General features: G+C 43.0%; 1 protein-coding gene across 16 annotated transcripts in view; it reads left to right on the plus strand.

The window, feature by feature from the left end:
* The window catches only part of scrib (scribble planar cell polarity protein), a 76232-nt gene that overhangs the window by 6105 nt on the left and 50615 nt on the right, over positions 1-19512 (plus strand). The window lies entirely within an intron of this gene.

Below are 19512 nucleotides of genomic sequence, written 5' to 3' on the forward strand. Positions count from 1 at the left end.
AGTACAAAAGTAAGACTTGGATCCTATAAGACATGCATAAAAACCACCATCTGTTCTATTTTTTCTGTAAGTCTACACTACAGTTGTGTTAAAGTGAGTTTGGATGTGCTGTTCTGCATCTTTTTATGCTGCTGACCTATTTCTTAGTCTCAGAGGTTTTTTGGCTCTACTTCATTCAGCTCTTTTACAATAAATCAACAATTCTGGTGATAAAGTAGTAGTTTGTAGTCATTTTTCAAAACAAAATACCAAATATTGGCTGATTCCAGCTGTGTTTGCTGTTTTTGCTGCTTTTCTCTGTTTCATATCATTTTAAGTTCAACATTTTCAGGGTTGGACTGTTGGCAAGATGAGCAGTTGAAATGGCTTGGGGACCTATCTTGAGAACCTGACATTACTTACAATAAATTAAGAAAAACTAATTAAAGTTGGCAGATTAATTTATAAGAGAAATGATCAGTGCTGCAGTTTACAGTCCCTTTATTATAATGTTCAGGGTCCAAGCCTGTTTGTTTCTGATGACTGTCATCACAGTAGCACAGTGCTCATCAAACGATCCCCTACCTCCAGTGGGATTTGGACACTGCTCTGTATGCCGTTGAGTCTCACAACTCTCCCATGCACTCTGGCCTTGGTTTCAAGCCTCAAAGGTAAACACAGAGGCGAAGCTCCAGTGAATAATTGATGGCTATGGTGGCAGTGGCAGCTGTTTGGAATAGGGGAGAGTCTGTGGCTGTAGAAGCACTGTGATAGGAGGGGAGATCTGTTTGCTACAGGCACCAACTACACACAGACTAGATGTGCAAGGTGACGCCATTTTCTCTTTTTTGTCCCACTGTATTTATGTGTTGATTTCATCCTCTCAGCAGCCAGCGTTTAGAAATGTCAGAGCCTAAGGGCTCAGGTCTGCTGGTATCCAGGAGCAGGGAGTGGCACAATCCTTGCTACCAATACTCATGAACTGAAATCTGAAACAAGAGACAAACTTTTTGTTGAGCAAAGCAGCAAGTTTTGTTTTCCTTCTCAGCTGATCAAAATAGTTTTTGAGGATACAAGTAATATGCAGGTTATATCCTTAATCAGTGGATGATTTGTTGAGTCTAGAAACTGTCAGAAAACTATCAAAAGTTTTAAGTCAGATTTTAAATCTTCACTCTTTTGCTGAATCAACAACACACCACGTCCAAGAATATTTGATTTACTGTTCAAAAAGACAAACGCAGCAAATCCTCAAAACAAAGTTGGAATCAATTAATGCTTCGTATTTTTGCCCGAAACATTGACAAGTAGTCGGAGTAGCTCCACATTATTTTATAGCAACTTTGAGAATGGTTATCTGTTTTTGGATGTTTTAAAATGATAAAGTGTTGGTTAAGTACAGAAATATCTTTAAATCTGAAAACCATTAGAGCCCCAAGTAAACTATTTTTTTGGGGAATATAAACTTGATAATCTTTATATGTATAAGCATGCTGAATGTTGCAATTATACAGAATACAGGAAATAAAGCAGCCATTCTGCTTGAAAAGCAATGTGATAACACCATTTTTAATTTTCCCCAAGCTTCTTTTCTGCATTATATTCTGTGATAAGCCGGTATTGATCAACTGGTATACCACTTTTAGACCTCTGAAAGCCATGTTGCTAAATAGCAGCACAGTTTAGGTTATCCTCTACCAGATGTGAATTTTTCATGAGTAAGCTGCCTAAAGTTTTGTTTAGGCCACAGCTTCAAAAAGAGATCGCTGTCGCTGATGAACATATGACGTTTGGAGTGGTTAAATGAAACAGTGACATTTCTTTAGGGCTGGATGATGTTTCTGAACCTTTTGATCATACAGGAGCTCAGGAACCACGCTCGGTCACACAAATGGCCCTTTGAGGCTAATCTGTCAGGGTGCCGACGTCCCTGTGGGGGAATAGGTCACCCAGGATGGTATTAAAACCAACCACAAACAAATGCTGCCCTTTATCTGCTGGCCACACACAATCATTGAAGGCCTCCATCTATCTCTCTGAAACCTGATAGCCGTCACATCCTCAGCCCAGTGTACTTTCTGTACCAGCGGGTTTTGATGGGTCACTCTCTCTTACCTTTAGCTCTTTTATCTCCATCCAGTTAAGTTTTTACAGCTGAAGGTACCTGCTAGTTATAGAGAATGAAGCAGTGTTTTACCTCTTCACACGGGCTGCTTGTAATGGCAGCAGTAACGGAAATTGGGGTTTAACCACTTCATCTACACAGCAGCTACCACAACAGAGCAGCTCTGCTTTTATATGGTGTTTCGAAACAGGTGGCCGGGCCAGAATGATTTTCTGTCTGCGCTCGTCCTAGCGGCAGAGCTGCTTCAGGACGCACACAAAGCCATGGTTTGTTTGTCTGTCGGGCAACTTAGGCAGCCAGTCAATCAGCGTCTACGTTTTGGGCCCGCCTGATTTGTTGACGCTTGTGTTTTTCTTGTTGATTCTTTTCTGTTGGGAGCGTCTCTGCGAAGGGGAAGTGGGAATAATCAAGTGAGCCGTGGAATGCCCTGTTTTTGTGAGAACATCTCCACTCTGGACCTTGTTTTGTAGAGCAAGTGGTGAACCTTAATGTCCAGACTTGGTAACGGTACATTTGATGTTTGCTCTTAGCGGCATCCTAGCAGCGTTTCTGTTCTGTTCCCTGCCTTTCCCTCCTTTGCTATCTCTATCATATACAGATGCTCACCGGTCGTGTTTTCTGATATGGGATGTAAAGCACTTAGTTTCTCATAATCCTACAAGATGTGGCACCAACCCGTGAAGGAATGTTAAGCTTCAGATCTCAAGACTGATCTTACAGGAGCACAGGAATACACATGTGGGCGGCATGGCTCAGTGGGTAGAGTGGCCGTCTTGTAACTGGAAGGTTGCCGGTTCGATCCTCGGCCTGTCGAGCTCATGTCGAGGTGTCCCTGAGCAAGACACTTAACCCCTAATTGCTCTTGATGGGTTGTGGTTAGCACCTTGCATGGCAGCTCCCACCATCAGTGTGTGAATGGGTAAATGTGACATATTATCATGTAAAGCACTTTGGATAAAAGCGCTATATAAATACAACCATTTACCATTTACATGTGGCTGCAGCAGTGCTTACATTACATTACATTACTCCTTGTTTGACTCACCATCTCACTGTGTGTCATCTATGCTGGGCTCCAGAGTGCAAACATTTGGTTCCATTTGGGGAATATTTTTCCCCAACCCAAATTTTGATTGATGGTTGTCTCTAAACTATGTGGTGCTTTTCTGAATAGCAGGAATGTCACAGCTGAAACACAAACTGCATTTGTGTTCTGAAAGTACACAACGAGACTAATGAATTTATGCTTATAGAAATCAAACTATCTACATGCTACCTGCTTACTCATAAAATACATGTGCTGTGGAATAATAGACCTTTATGTAGAGCTCAGGATTTAGCATTTCCTTTCCACTGCAGCTATCTTTACTGAGTAATGATTTACAACTTATCTAAATTGTTGTGTCTACTTCTGACTTCCTTATTGATCACACTATTGATTTTGCCTGCCATTAGCCAGTATCACTTGTCGTTATTGAACCATGTTTGTCTTTATATGCAAGGAAACAGCGGTGTTGCTCTTTGGTTGATATATATTTTTGCTGCAGCTCAGATGCATTTGCAGAGGTAATTAATTTAATGATCGTTGTTTTATGAGTGCATTTTACAGCCTGTGTGCCAAGAGTCGAACGCTCCTCTGATGAATCAACTGCTACACCTTATTTGTTTACAGTTTTATGTAGCTTTTATCCGATTCCCCCCCCCCCATATTCCCTTACATTCTTCCAGTAAAAGACAATTTATGTTGCCTTAATCAATACTCAGCGCTCGATTTAAGGCCGAGAGGTCCGGTCGCCCAAATGACATTTTTTGAGCCACCAACATACGTCAATTTAGACATTTTTAGGAGCCAAAATCAACTTTTAGTGTCCAAAAAAATTAATCCTACTTTTTTTTCTTTTTTTGGGGGGATCCAGTTCCTCCTCCACGTCAACTTGTTAGCTGGAGCCGCCGAGCTATCACTGGTCGCTGGGCAAAGTGTGCTTTAAAACCCCCCACGGCCGTGAAAAGTCACCCACGAATGCAGCGCGTTGTCCGGAGCTTCTAGCGGGCGACTGGGACATTGACAGCCGGAACAGGTGCGGTTTGTCCCGGGCAGATGAGCGGCGAGGAGCGGCAGGTGTTAGCCGAGCAGCTTGCGGGGGATAACTAGCCAGCCGGGGAGTCTGTGACCGGGGAGAGCAGCCGGCGGACCCGCCGAGTTAAAAATGACAGCTCCGGTGGCTTGGTGCTTTCCGTTCGCGGTGCTCAGGCTCAGTTGGTGCTGTCCTCCGGATGCCGCCACCACATTCTGGGCTGGTTCTGGATCCGACGGAGTCCGCGAGATGTTAACGACGTTAACATCAGCGACAATAAAGTGTTCAAATTTGAAATTAAATCGGCGGAAATCCGCGGATCCGCGGAAAATTGCCATCCCTGAAACTTGGATTTGGAGGTCAGTAGCCCAAATCAAAATATTTGGGCCCCTAACCAGCGTGTTTTTTTTTTGTCATTTTTGGTCGCCAAAATCGGTTTTTAGTCGCAAATGGCGACCTGGCGACCGTCTAAATCGAGCGCTAGTAAGTTACAAAAGTGAGTGAAAGTACAAACATTTTATGCATTTTAAGTGGAACATCCTTTTAAAGGGTAAATAGATTGATTGGTTTCTTTTTTTCAGAATTGTCTTGCTTTGTTGCAGATCTGTCTTCTCTCACTTGCTGTGATTTTTGCAGAGTTATCAGTTTTCACTTGTATTATTTATCTGTGATGTAACCTGCTGATTTGAAGCGAAGAACATCTTATTATGAATTATGGGAGCTAAATGATGATTTTGAAACATTTACAGAGTGAAAATGAATGCAATTTTCCATCAGCTTGAACTAAAGTAGAGCCAAGTGAAATAAAGTCACTTCCAAACATTAAACAAAGATGAATAACCGTGATCAAAGTGTTTAAGCAGTTCTGCTACAGTTCCATACTGATGGATGTGCTGGAATCTGGAATTATTCACCCCAAGCAACACAGCTGCATAAAAGCACAGAGAAAACACTGGAACAGTCTCCGGGCAAATACTTTCTTCAAGTGCAGTAGGGGCTTGGGCCACCTGTGTGGAAGTGGTCTGAAGTTTTCAAAAGTGTGTGGACTTGGAATTTAACAATGATGCATGGTCATGGTTGGTTAATTGGTTTTTAAGCAAGCATAATACGACTGAATGTGTCGGTTGTGCCACATGACCGGTTGCAGGCCTCTAATAGAGAGGTGCTGATGGGTGAATGTTTGTGTGTAGGACGGGGAGAATGGATGTGAGAGGTCAATAGAGAGCACAGCAGGGTCCTTTGGAGACAACAAAGCAGCATGCACGCATGTGTGTGTCATGCCCATGCCAGCGATGAATAACAAACGAAGCTGTTACAGGTCTGTAGAAAAGAGATGGCAGCAGTTTGTGTCTGTGTTTGTGTGCGTGCAAGTGTGCATGTCAGCAGGCCCCCCGAGCACACATTTTTTTCATGTCTAATGCAGCAAGAATGCCCCCTTTTTTCTTTTCTTAGAATATGTAAAGCAGTTACCCATTTACTGAAGCTTTTACTTGCGTTGGTCACAACACAACGCAACAGCCAAATCTGATGACTGATTCAGCAAGTGTTAATAGACAGGGCATTGTTTACAGTAAAAGGTCAGTTATTTTAACTTGAGGAATTGCTACATTTCACAATACAACTCTTTGTGTTCTTTTTAGCTGCCTTCTTCTCTCCGGGGGGGTGACTTTCTAATAATATTTCTTCAATCACTGTTTTGCAAGAGTTCAGACAAACTTCACAAATATCTTTTCTAAGCTCATGCAGCTTTACAAAAAATATTGCCCTTTTGAACTCAGAGTTACACATCTCTGCACATGCTCATTTTAAGACTGAACCTTTTTTTCTTCCTGTTTTCATACACTTCATTCTAACGGCACTTCAGACAACTTTGCCTCAGATTTCCCTTAATATTATTTTTCTATAAATCTGACACATTTGGGAATAAGTGAGTGGCTTGGTTCGCTCTGTCTAATTAACTCGCCGTAGCTTTGTTTGCACTGCGGCACGTGACACCCAAGGAAATGCAGGCATGCCTGGAATCTCCAGGAGTTTGCCCTGCCCTTTGGAAGCTTTACTCACTCCTCTCTCCCTCTCACACACACACATGCACACTTGAACTTAGTCATTTCACATTCCTGTAGGAAAAGCACACACACACACACACACACACACACACACACACACACACACACACACACACACACACACACAGACACTTTACGTAGCACCGAAGCTTGCCTGCTCCACACAGCTTGCTTCAGCTGAATTCTCCAGCTAATCAAGCTTAATTTTGAGCTGCTCTTGTTAAATATGAGCCTCCTCATTCTAATGGTGTTTTAATTAAGCTAGCTCATGTTCTTCTGGGACTGTTCACACAACTGGGAATACTGGGAAGGAACTCGGCTGAAAGAATGAGCTGAAAAATTAATTTTAGCTCATTTTGCAGATACGGGCTTTACTATATTGATTTAAGATGTGCACTGATTTTTCTTTCAGATTAGGATCAAACTGATAATTTGACTTGGCTGATATATGGGCTGATAGTAGCTTATAGCAGATTTATTGATATATGTTGCCAGAAAAGTCGGAAGGAAGTGCAGCACAGAAAATGAATTTTTAAAGTGGTTAGAAACTAATTTGACCTCTGTCCTAAAATGCACAACTCCAGAAAGTATTCTTATGTTGTGGATTTTTCTTCACCATAGCACCTTACTTTCTTGGTTCTAGGTTGACACTTTGCTGTTCTTTTCTTTTGTTATTCATGGGTGTATATTTCCTATTATGTACAACAGACTACAGGAGAAATGGTGGGACACCATGCAGAGTTTGTGTCGTACTGCTTCACTAAAAGTCCCCTGAACTTTTAGATCCAGTGAGTACATTTATATGCAGTCAAAAACCCTTTCTTAACCGGAATATTAGCAATAACCCAGTCTGTTTATCCATGTAAACAGGTTATTCCAAATGTTTCAGAAACCGGAATATTGACCTTAACCCGAATATTGACTGCATGTAAACGTACTCGCGTAGACTGATGTCTAAGAACTTTTCAAGGAATTGAAGGTCCCTTGAGGCGTTTCTTATCTGCATTTCCACTCTGGTTTAAATCCCGTGGTTCAGAAAGTGACGGCTATTTTATTCTGTTATATTTGCATGCAATAATACAGAATGATCTGACAAAAAAAACTATTTTAAGGGCGGCCTTTGCAATGCCGTATCGCTGTCTTTCCTGTATAACTGTAGGGCTGCCCCCAAATCCAAACTTTATCAGGTTCAACTATTTTGGCCTCTGGTTTTAAGCTTTGGGTCTTTAATCTTCCTCACTCGCTTCCCACAACACTGGACCTGCATCACATACAATTAACCCACAATACCACCTTCCCTAAACGTAAACACTTTACTGGTAACAATAGTGTCACAACTTCAGGGTTCAGCTTCACTCATCAGTTACGCACAAGTACAACGCATGTCATCACGTGGATAAATGCACGCTCGACTCAAAGAATCTGAGTCGAATCAGAGCGCTTTGACTGATGCTTTGAAGTATCAACTTTCACAGGGCATACCTACTTAAGTGCTTAACAAATTCTTCACTTTGTTGTTGGTCTATAAAAAAGGATTTTTTTCCTGTAACTTAATTCTGTGCACAAATGAGTATAAACTTGTTTGCTGAGCAGGTTTTTGAGTAGTTAAGGTATAATGCCAGTGTGCCAGCCAGCCCTAAAGTACCTGAACTTTGAAAAAGTATTACTCTATTGGTCAAAACAATCTTATTGGAACGTTATTAAGACCCTAGTTTAGAGTTCAGAGTTCTTCTAAAGGTTCTTAGTTCCCCTAAAATGTTTCTGTGGTGGAAATGTGACTTATGGATGCAGGTTAGTCAGAAATGCTTGAGTCTGTGTGAACCACTTGCTGTAGCTTAGCAGTCTGATGACTCTTTTGAGCACAGCAACGCAGTAGTTAAGGTCAAGTACAAGTACAGATTGATATATGCACCATGTTTGGTTGGACTCTGTCACCTTATACTTTATTAGACAGGAAACATAGCATGCTGCAAAAGTACAAAATGTGCTATCTGTGCTATCAGTACAGTCTGTTTTTTTTTCTTTTTCAGGTGCTTCGTCAGGTTCTCCGCTAGTGTATTTTTAGATCCGCTATCACAAACCAGGTTCATGACATCGGCCTTGTAGAAGAGTGTTTTACACTGCCACTGGGGACCAGCATGTGCTTGCCTGTGGGCTTAGGGGCTAGTGTTTTGGTCGTTCCTGGCGTTGATCCTCACTGGAGTCATGTGGGATGGAATGTAGACAACTCTGTAATCATGCTGTCTCCGTGACATATTAATGATGGGGTTTGGCTTGTAATCCGAAGTAACGACATTATCTTGTGTCTTCTGTTGAAGATAAGTGTATGTACCGAATGACGTGCTTCTCTGTTGTAATATTTCTAGTGAAAAAGAATCTACAGCATAGAAATGAAATCATACCTGACATAAAACCAGATAACATCACAGTAGTGTTGCTCCTGGTTGTGATAATACGGTGCAGATGTTCACATGCTGTTTGTTATCTGTGGGCAGATAATGTGACCGAATCAAGCAGGGCTCAGTTTTCATTTCATCGTCAGCAGAGCGTCACTAGGGAGGTTTCTGCTTCCTTGTTGGCTTCTTGACTGCGCAAACGCTGGTCTCCAAGGTGATGGATCTCCCAGGACCAGTGGTTTGTGTGATGCGGGGCCACGTTTGTCCTGTGTTGTTAGGGAGAGACACCAGATGGGCTGGGGCTTCCCTGTCACTACAGACCTCCACTAGCTGTGCTCATACGGAGGCTGTTGCTGCTCCAGATCTGCTTGCAACAAAGCAACCTTGGCCTCTGCTCATGCCAGAGCTGTCAAACAGAAGTGAGAGAGGAGACCCGCTTTTCTCAGAGCCACACTTTGTCCTTGGGCTTTTGAAAAAGCAACAGCAGCAATGCAGAGACACTTTAAAGCAGCACCTAAAGTGGAGCAGTTATTTTTCCATTGAGGGTGGGATGCTAGATGGGTGAACTACATAGAGATGACTTTGTGCTGCTCTTGTAAGCCACTTAAAGGAAGTTGTGTTGTAGGCTTTTGCGCTTTTCTGTAGTCACAGTTCTATGAATATATATCATTCTAAATATATAATACTGCCCATTAAAGACAAGCTACACACAGTGGATTAAGTAGTTTAGCTGAGCTCTAATCTATTGGCACTTGGTTCTGTGCAAGTAGGACACATTGCCTTCACTTTGACCTTTTAAAATGTGCTTACTGTTTGTGAGTAAATAAAGAATATAACAGCAGGGGCCATTGTGTAATCCAGATTTGTTGGATCCCAGGAAAACTGACAGATGTTTTTCAGCTCATGTTTATGTAAAAGATGGGCTGTTCGTGCCACCTGATGAGGTTGCTTTGCTTCAGCCTCTTTGCCCGGACATAGTTTAATGCAGATTAATAAAGTCAACTTCTGAGTTTCAACACTATTTTCCGCATATTTCTGATTGTGTGGTGATGTAGTGGCATGTGTCATTTATTCTACTGAGTACAGATGTTACTTTTGAGGTATCCATCTTTCTGTACTGTAACTCAAAATCAATGCAACGTTGCTTATTATAATTACAACTAGCAATCAATGCCTGTTATCAGAGTCTTTTAATATCCAATTTACCAGCATAAACTGCCTTGCAGGGATGCTATGGTAACTGTGGTGTGAATAATGATTGCTATACACCGTGTCAGAACTTGGCAGCATTCAATCATGGCCGTTTGAAAACCAGCTTTGCCAAAAATGCCTGAATCGGAGACAAAAATGTGCTAGTCACCAGGTTGCAGGGAGACACTAGTGAAGCTGTGTCCGTTTCAAATAGTCGGGGGACATTCCTGAAGCAGAAGTGCAGAGAGCGAGACCTGTGTGAAGCCCGCTGCATGAGGGAGAATGGCCAGACGGTTACTGGAAAACGATAGACACCGAGCCACATGATACTGTGAGGGAGGCCACAACCTGGGCACATACAATGAGCCAATTGTACTGAAGCTGTTCCTGTGCACACAGTGCACACTGGCACTTAAGTCCTCTTTAAAGGTGTAATGCTGCTGATTAATTGCATGCAGCCATTGAGAAGTTTTGGTTGTATTTCTTACTTTTTCTGTTTCCAGTAACCTATTTCACACTATGAGCAGTAATAACAGATCATTTTTCTTCTTGCAAACTATTTTGACAGCTTAAATATTTTACCACCTTTCTTTTCTAAACAAATTTGTCTGTATATTTCTGCACATCTTCCACAGAGCCTGCCCTTCTGTTTATATTGAATCAAGCAGCTCCAGAGCCAAAGTCTCCCTCCTACTATAGCTAATGGTTTTGATTGTGCTATGTGTTGACAGTATACTAACCAGCCAGCAAATTACTTGTATATACAACGCCTAGGCCAAGCAGGGCCAGAGATGGTAGTCCCCTGCAGCTCCACTATGGAACAAACTGAGAGCTGGCAGACCGGCAGGCAGCGCATACCGGATCCAGCCCATCCAGGAAAGAGCCAAACGTCCTCTGTGGACTATAAACAATAGGGCTTCTGGTTTTGTCTCATGTTTGTGGGAACACAGAAAGAGAATGAGAGAGCATGTGATGGAGTCCCGGACAGGGGGTGGAGATGGAGGGCCTCCTCTACAGTTTTTGATCTTTCTGTGTGCTCATTCATTCCTGCTGTGTGAGAACATAGCCGGGGAATCTCAGACCATTACTTCAGTTGAACGGCAAAGTCTGAATGGCTGCAATGTGCACTTCCTTGTCCATTAATATGTCAACAAGTAAGTGTTGCTAACAAAAGTTAGGCCCATCCTTTTCAGTTCACTTTGTGGTCTTGATTTGCTCAGTCACTCTTCAGACCAGCCACCATTTACATTTCCAGGCAGTGCTGGTGTTGCTGGTGACACACCCTCTTTAGAGAGAGGCCTCTATATATGGTTCATCATGTGAGGAGCTGACTGCTCACTCTCTATCACATAGCACTGACTTTTAACGTGTTATATTGTTTCCGGCTTTCTCTAATGCAGAAGTGGGATGTTGTCAATAAGGTTATCGATTATTTTGCATTAGTGTTGTGATTGTTTTAGTCAGGTGGAAGATAAAGCATTATGAAACCTGAAGCGGCGGCAAAGGCAGGTACAAGAGCCCTGAAAAGACCAAGTTTAGTGCTTTCAGCCTTGCTGCTGCTTTGAATTTGGTTTGGATTGCAAATCTGCACTGGGACTCTGCACCAACTCGCTGCCTGCCTGTTTCTCTGTGTTTGTGTTAATCAAGTTGTGGACATGACGTCCCAGAACTGGTGGCGCAAGCTTTTCTATCACTGTGACAGTCTTAGTAACCAAAGCAGTGATTAGCCCACCAATACGGCAACGCTGGAGGGATTACTCGTCTATTTTTAAAATGCTGACTGGAAATCGCTTTACTGCACCAAGCAATCACCATTCTCACTTACAGAGAGCATAACCAAGAGTGCCACATTGTTTCCTGTTGCTAAACCCTACCAGTCAAAAGTTTGGATGCACTTTCTCATTCATTTGTATGAGGAAGTGTGTCCAAACTTTTGACTGGTAGTCTACATCTGTCTTTGGAAAGGCATGAGTGGTGAATGTAAAAAAACTGACCTTAAGAAGAATCCACAAAAATGTAATTTTAACTGCTTTCTATTGGGAAAGCAGAAATATAGAGAATTTAAAAAAAACAGTGTAGTACATATGCATGTGTCACAGAAGTATTCTTTAGTCTTTTGTATTTGTGTGAAAGGAGCCTCTTAGCCATACAGTGTCATGACCACCTGTTCATTGTCCGTCGTCTTCAGTCCTCTAGACAGACGTTGATGAAGGCTTTCTATTTATTTTACAATTGTGCGTTGAGATGGTAGTAGGATTCTTAAATCTGAGCATTTCAGCCTGACTGAATTCAGTCAAATCAACAGAAACATAATAGTGTTTTGTTAACACAACACAACTCAGCAGCATTCCCAGGAGGCAAAGCGGGTCGCCACTGTTGTTGTTTATTAACCATGTTGATTTTGGAAAAACCCTTGCACTCACAGCAGCTTAGTGGGAACACTGTCAGGCTACACTGTCACTCCAGTGTGTATTTTAAGGTCTTTATGGTCAGCCGCATTATCATTGTTTCAGTAGAGGGTTCCCCGTTTTCCCCGAGCAGCTCTTGTTTCCTTCAACGATCGGCTTTCCAGGCTTCCCCCTGTTTATGCAGACTGGGATGCTGTGACACAGCAAGCATAAATACACAAGTTTACTCGTATACACACAATGAGACACGCTCACACATAAACTGTGTACAGCCCCGGAGCCCGAACGCCTTCAGCTGAGACCGTCATCCATTTTTCACTGACTGTGACCTGACTTATCCTTACTAAAGAGAACATAGCAGCACAGCAAAGCCCTTGTTGTCTAAAGGGCAGGCAGAGCAAGAGACTGTTATTTATGGGAGCATTTTATAAGTATTAGTTAAGGGTGGATTTCTTTGACAGTCTCACAATTCATTTCTGTTTCTTGGTGCTTCAGGACTCTTCTTGGTGCAGCGAAAGAAAGAGAAGTGCTATATTTTGTACTTAAACCATGTGCCAGACCACTGACTCCCATCCTCCTGCGAGTGAAATAAAGCTGACTGTTCAGCTACATAATCTGAATGTTGGCTATTGTCTAATGGGAAAACGACAGAGGAAAAATGTAACAGTATGCAGCTTTTTTAAAACCAAGTTTTTCATTTTCCTTAACTGCAATTAACATTCTTTATTCACTCTTCCATTAACTAATGTTATTCATGGATACTTTTGGTGTTTGTGAATCAATGCAGTCATAGAATATTTAATCTGTTTTTAAAGCTGGTATAGTATTAGTTGGCACTGGTGCTGTCAGCGCATTAATCTAGGATGTTAAATTTAGGATTGTTTCATTACTTCATTACATTGCATGTTAGTTATCAACAGCAAAATCATAATTAAGAGCAAATTAAATACAGAATGCAGATTTTTTTTCTCAATTATAGCATTGTTTAAACAGTTTAAATGGACTCAGAAAGCAGAAAGCAAAGATACAGTTTGAATGACGTGGAAATGTAGCTCACACAGATGTCTAACTGGGGGAAAAAAAGCTATGTTTCAGAAAGCAGAGACTAGTTACCTGGATCTATTTTTAATGACTACGTGCAGCTTTTATCTCCTCTCATTGTCTTATTTTTGGACCAGATCTTAGCTGCTGTAATTCCAAGCTTTTGATACGTAGCGGTGAGCTTTTGGCCTGACTTTCGGCTGTGTTTACACCCCGCACAGATCAAAGACACCAGGACAGGTGTAAGCATTCTAAATGGAGTTAGTCAGGCTGTCACTCACACCGACCTCACCACGCCCTTCTCTCTGTGTGGCCCTTTTCAGCCTGGGGGACTGGAGCCGGATAAGGGTAGTCATGGCTGAAAGTGCCACTTATCTCAAACACAAACACCGCGGCGCATACATGCAGACTGTACCGGCAATTAATAGTGTTTGGTGTCATTTAGACGCAGACGCACGCCCACTTTTCTTAATGTGTCCTGTAGATTTTGCGTGAGAATATTAGTGGATTTAGCTGCGTTGTGCTGTGTTTGTGGATTTCTCACGCACCTGAGCTAGAAGTGTGTGTGTGTATGTGTGTGTGTGGGAGATGGTGGGTGAGAGCAGAGGAAGTGGAATGTAGGTTTACAGCCGTGAGTAGGTGGATGGTTGTATTGTTGGCTGATGTGTGTATGTGTGGGTTTTCTAGTGAGGCCAGTCTGAGCGTTGTACTCCACACTGCATATATAAACCACAGTGGACCAGACTAAGCCGCATAATAAATGTCATCTTTCATTTGTCAGAGTGAAGAGCTGCAAGTCTGTAGTCGGTTGAGATAATTTTTGGTGAGTAGATGAAGTCTTTGTCCCCATTAACGATGCCGAGTGTCCAGAGCACTGTGGGAATCCATTGTTTACCCCCCATTCTTCATTAATAATCCACCGTCACTTCTTTTCTCTCGGTCCTCTCTACTCTATACTTCGCACACAAGCTTCCTTTTCTTCCCGCCGCTGTTCTCCTCGCACGCCTTCTCTATCCTTCTCAGTCATTCCTGCCTTTTGTTGCCCATCACCGCTTTCCTCTTTCACCTCCTCGTCCCTTCATTTCTAGCCCCCGCTCTCTCCTCTCCGTGGTGCCCTCTTGGACAATGGAGGAATCCCCTGGCCGGGCTGCAAGAAGGGGGGCAGCTTGAGCCGGACTGTGACTGACAGCCCTGTGTGGGACCGGCTTGCTTGGCCTTTGTCCTTCTGCCAAGGAAAATGGAGGGAACCCAGAGAGGTGGAACAGTGGGAAGGAGGTGGGGGGAAGAAGACCAGTTTGGGTGTCATTCATGTGTACAAGTTTTGGGAACTCTGCAGGGGGAGGGGACGCCGCTTCGGCCAAGCAGCAGAGCAGCATAAGTCCGTGTTTCTGCATTAGCATTGGCCTTGAAATGGCTGCGTGTGTAGCTCCACACTCAGCAAGCGGAGGAAGCCTGATTCCTACTCCAGAACTACCAGAAGCTAGAGCAGTCTGTGGTCACTCATGTGCTGAGTTTACACCACAACAGTGACTGCTGCTATCTATAGAGGCGAGTGTGCAGTAATGAGCCTTTTCCAGTGACCGACCAAGGTACTCAGTCAACTAAATCCTCTCTGCTTTTTTTTATTTCCCGGGACACTGAAAGAGTGTGGGGCAGCACAAAAGCATGTGCTCTCCCCTCCCCTCTCTTTGAGCCCCTCACCCCAGTAGTGTGCATGCAATGTGTGTGTAAGTGTGTGTGTAGTTTGTGTGCATTGTGAGGGAATGGGATATTTGGAAGAGTGGGGACATGAGGACTAGGCCGACGGGGCAGATCTGGCACAAGATTAAGAGGCTCAGGAATGTGTGAATGGGAATTTCATTTGTGTGTTAGAGTAAAGAAAGAAATGTAATGACTGTTTGCAATTTGACTTTGACTGAATCTTGGGCTGATTTGTGTGTGGATCCACTGATTGAATTTCTCTCAAAGCAAGCTGGAACATGATCAATTTGGTTTAATTTTGCTAGATGCCAAAACTTTGTGTTTGTTTCTGCAGAAATTATACCGACTGCTCTTCTTCTTTAATATTTTTTAAGATATATTTTTGTTCAGGCAGCGTTTTTTTTCCAATTTCTCCATGATCTCCTGTAGTGAATGCACCCTGTAAGAAAGGCTGAATTAAGCTGTGTGTGTTTTTGCAGGGCGGGACGAGCCTGTTCTGTCTGTAGTCAGATGGCATGATTGGAGGGAAACTATAAGCTAAATGGAATCACTTGACTGGAACACTGCAGCCTCTGTAAACATCAGTCGTCTCGCTGCACCTACACTGAACTTGTACACAGAACATACAGTTTACTCACAAACACACGCACATTTGGCTTCTTGGATATCTGCAGTCGCATTTTAATTGGTTTTTCTGGAGTGATGTGAGGTCCACAAACATTAACATTCCTCCATGTGAATTTACAGTCTCTTCCAACGCACATAAACACACTCATAAACACTCTTAAACAAACATGAACACACAAGCATGTGTGTCAACATACTGCTCCTATCCCCCAGACACACACATGCTGAGTCCTACTACTGTAGCCAGAGTTTTTGGCAGCCTTAGCCAAGATCCTGTAAACACTAGTGTGTTCTCACTTAAAGACCTACAGCGCAGGGTCTCCTCTGCTTTGACTAAAGGATGACCGAAACGCACAAACACGCATGCACACACATACAAACACATCCTGAGGCACATTAACACACTCTGTCTTATCTGCATCGTCCAGCTTAGCTTACATTCCACTTAGACAAAGACAAAGCAGCCCAGCGTGTCCACGTACATGCGCCGAACTGTAGCGTGTCTTTAGCTTAACCTCTGCGTTAGTCTTACACCGCTCTGTTTCCAGGGTCGCTCATGGGTGAACAGGCTTGATTCACTCTAAATAATAAGGGATTTCCTAAATAAGTGCTCATACTTGAGAGCCCGTTTCACAGTAGCTTGATTTAGCTGCACGGTGGATGTTGCACAAGCTGTCCTCCCTTTTGGCCAGACCATAGTCCAAATGAATCTGTGCAGCTGGGTCAGTTCTCATGGCTGCTCTAACCACCTTTAATGGAATTTACCTGCTGCTTTTTTTCCCCTCCGAAACTCAAAGCACTTTAAAAGGGAACATAGATGCAACATTTGTTTTGATGTTTTGGCTGCCAAAGCTTTTAGCTGTATTTGGCAGTCTCTTTGGCCTTTTCCCTTTCTAAAAAAACCTCTCTGCCCGTCGAAACAGACATACTAGTCAAACAAAATGTTCCCATTACATTTTGCAGACTTGTCAGCTGTGAGGATTTGGCTCGTGTTGATTCCAAGTTGTTTTTTACATACCTGCTTTTCATGATTGTCCATCATCTTCAAGCACTAGAAAAACTAGTGAGAAGTATTCCCAAACCCTCTGAACCCTGGCGAGTTTTAAGGCATGTCTTCTTTACAACAAGTGCAATAATGACACCATTTATCAGAGCAAAGAAAGTGTAAAAATTAAAAGAATTGTCAGATTTTGAGCGTTCCAACAGACTTCAACAGTGACGTGCTGTTCCACGCAGGGGAACATACCTAAATCTAAGCTTGAAATTTCGATATTTTATTGATATCACTCATCTTATTTAAAAATTGGCCAAAAATAAAGTTTGTGCACCAATCAGACTCTGTAAAGTGGCAAAAATTCAAGGATTTTTTTTGGCTGAAATGAGCCGAAATGCTACGTTTACAGAGTGGAATCGAGACGAGCATCAAGACAAACCAAGTAAAATATCTGTAATTTTTTTTACACTATTGGTAACACCTGAGGGCAAATGGAAAAGTGTTGTACATATTGATTCCAGATATTTAGGTAATCAAAGAAATATAATTGTATTGTCTTTCATTTTTAATGATTTCTGGCATTACAAGCGTGTCATGTTGCATTGAAGATATTTAAGGTTCTTTCTACTTCCAGCCACGGCTGTCCTGTTTTCATAGAGGTGCAGGACTTTATATTGCAGTGAAAAATGAGCCGAAATATGTGACAAGAGCAAAAAAAAAAAATGCCCACAAACTCTGAGGTTCAGAGGGTTAATGTGGGCTGCGTTGACTTACATGCTGTATGTTACTGTTAGTGCTCTGAGACCCCACACTGCCCTCTGCTGACATCTATCATTTACCCACCTCCCCTCTCCTTTCTGCTCTATAGTAATACATCCTCCTGTTCACAGCTTCACTCCTTTCCTAACACAAACAACTCCTGTGAGGGCCTCATTAAAGCATCCATGCTGCAAAGTTGCAGAGGGAACAGTAGAACGCTGGTTCTCACCAATGTGCCGTCTCACTCTAAAAATGGTAACGCAATCAGAGTGGTGTAAAGGCTGGCCGAGCAGACTGCCGTGGCTCAGTAGCACAATAAAGAGACGGTGGTGGTACACTAAATCCCACTGCTCCCACTTGTTATTCCAGTTGACCCGTTGACCCGCATAACGCTGTTGCTTCTCCATTGTTTGATTTGAAAATACTATCAGTCGTTGGGAAGCTGCTGGGACAGTTTACACTCGTAGCAGTTATAAAATCAGATGCATTAAAGAACAGAATTCGTCGCATGTTACTTGGGTGAAGCATTTTTATTTGATTGAATAAGGCATGTAACAGTTATTTAGAAACCTACTGATATGATCAGCATGTCTAAGGAAATCAAATCTTAGTGTTCTGCTTCAGTGTTGGAGCTGGTTTGACGACTGGACGCAGCATCTGAGTTGCATCCTAGAAAAGCACAGACAGGCCAGTCTGCAAGAGGCCGCTCACGAGTGAATGACCATCTTTGTGAGTGTTTGTAATTACTTGTTCACAGGCATTATTGCATTACTGTCCAGTTTCCCACTCATCGCTGATCAAGCTCTGGGCAGCATCAAGAGTGGACGAGAGGAATGCATTGATGCAAAAGCTTTCGATGGCAGAACTGCTGATCGTCCGGTTGCCTTGCAAACTTTGCCTCGCTGCGGTAACTAAAAGCTCAATTAGTGTCTGCAGGGATGTGAAATACGGTTTGTAAGTTGTCCTGCTTGCACCGTGAGTGTTAAGGTGTTTTTCAAAGCAATACCACCCTCCAGCAATCTTGGAGTGTCACCTGTTCTGCCAGCCGGGTCGCCTCCCCACCTGAGGGCCAGCTCCCATCTGGGCTGGGCCCCGATCACATGGTCAGCTCCTGTTTCCTGTTCCTGCCATCTGATTCCTCTCACCTGCTACTTTGTGTGAGCCAACACCCTCTTTGTCTTTCTGGTTCTGCCCTCCTCCTGCATTTCCCTCACCATCAGCTGGAGGACTCCAATCTTCCATTCAGTCGCGGTGGCATCTTAAATATTGGGAAAGCACCAACAAGAACAGTCTTGCGTTACTGGCAAAACCTGAACAGATTCTGGGAATGAATACCTCACTGTTGTAAACCCCCCCCATCCAATCACAATACACATAACTGGTTAAGAGCAGGAAATGTCTGTCATCGAGGAACTGCGGCTCTCTTTTCTTTGGCAGCGTAATTGTAGAGCTGTCTCCCAGCATGTTATATTGAGTGTGTGTTTTTACACTTTGTCACACTGCGTCCTGACAATACCCATCAGAGAGTGTTTTGTTATCTGATTTTACCATATGTTTATGCAACAGCTTTGAGACACGAGTGTAAGAAATTTTTAAAGCTTTAACCACAGCAGAGACGAAGGAGTTAAGAAATTGTCTGCATTTTTCAGTTTGGTACATTAAATTGTGGTAATTGACACACAAATGAGTTTTTCATCGCAAGATTTTGCTGACAGTCTGAGGTTTAATTTGAATTAGGCTTTAGTCTCCACGCCTGCAGATGTCTGTGCATCCTGGAATAATGAGTTTATCCAAATTTGTTACTCAAAAATCTCTAGTCGGCAAGTTCCTTCAGAGTCTTCCTCCCTTGCAGAGCCTGAGAAGTCTTCCTTTTGACGGGGTGGACAGTGGCTCCTCTGTGGACTGATTGAGGGGTTAATAGCTGCATAGTTTTGGCTTGTTACTCTTGCTGCTCCTCGCCAGCCTGTCTTGTCCGTCCATCTGAACGGCAGATGACACACAGACACACACAGTGCGGCTGGCGGAGGAATGTTTCTGAATGCTGTCCTGTCCAACAACCGGGCTCTTGTGAAAGCACTTGGCACGACCACAGCCGCTGCACTCTCCTCAGCTCTCCAAACGAAAGCCACTTTGTTTGGCTGGCGTTACCA

The sequence above is a fragment of the Acanthochromis polyacanthus genome, chromosome 20 (genome assembly GCF_021347895.1).
Source record: "Acanthochromis polyacanthus isolate Apoly-LR-REF ecotype Palm Island chromosome 20, KAUST_Apoly_ChrSc, whole genome shotgun sequence".
Lineage (NCBI taxonomy): Eukaryota > Metazoa > Chordata > Actinopteri > Pomacentridae > Acanthochromis > Acanthochromis polyacanthus.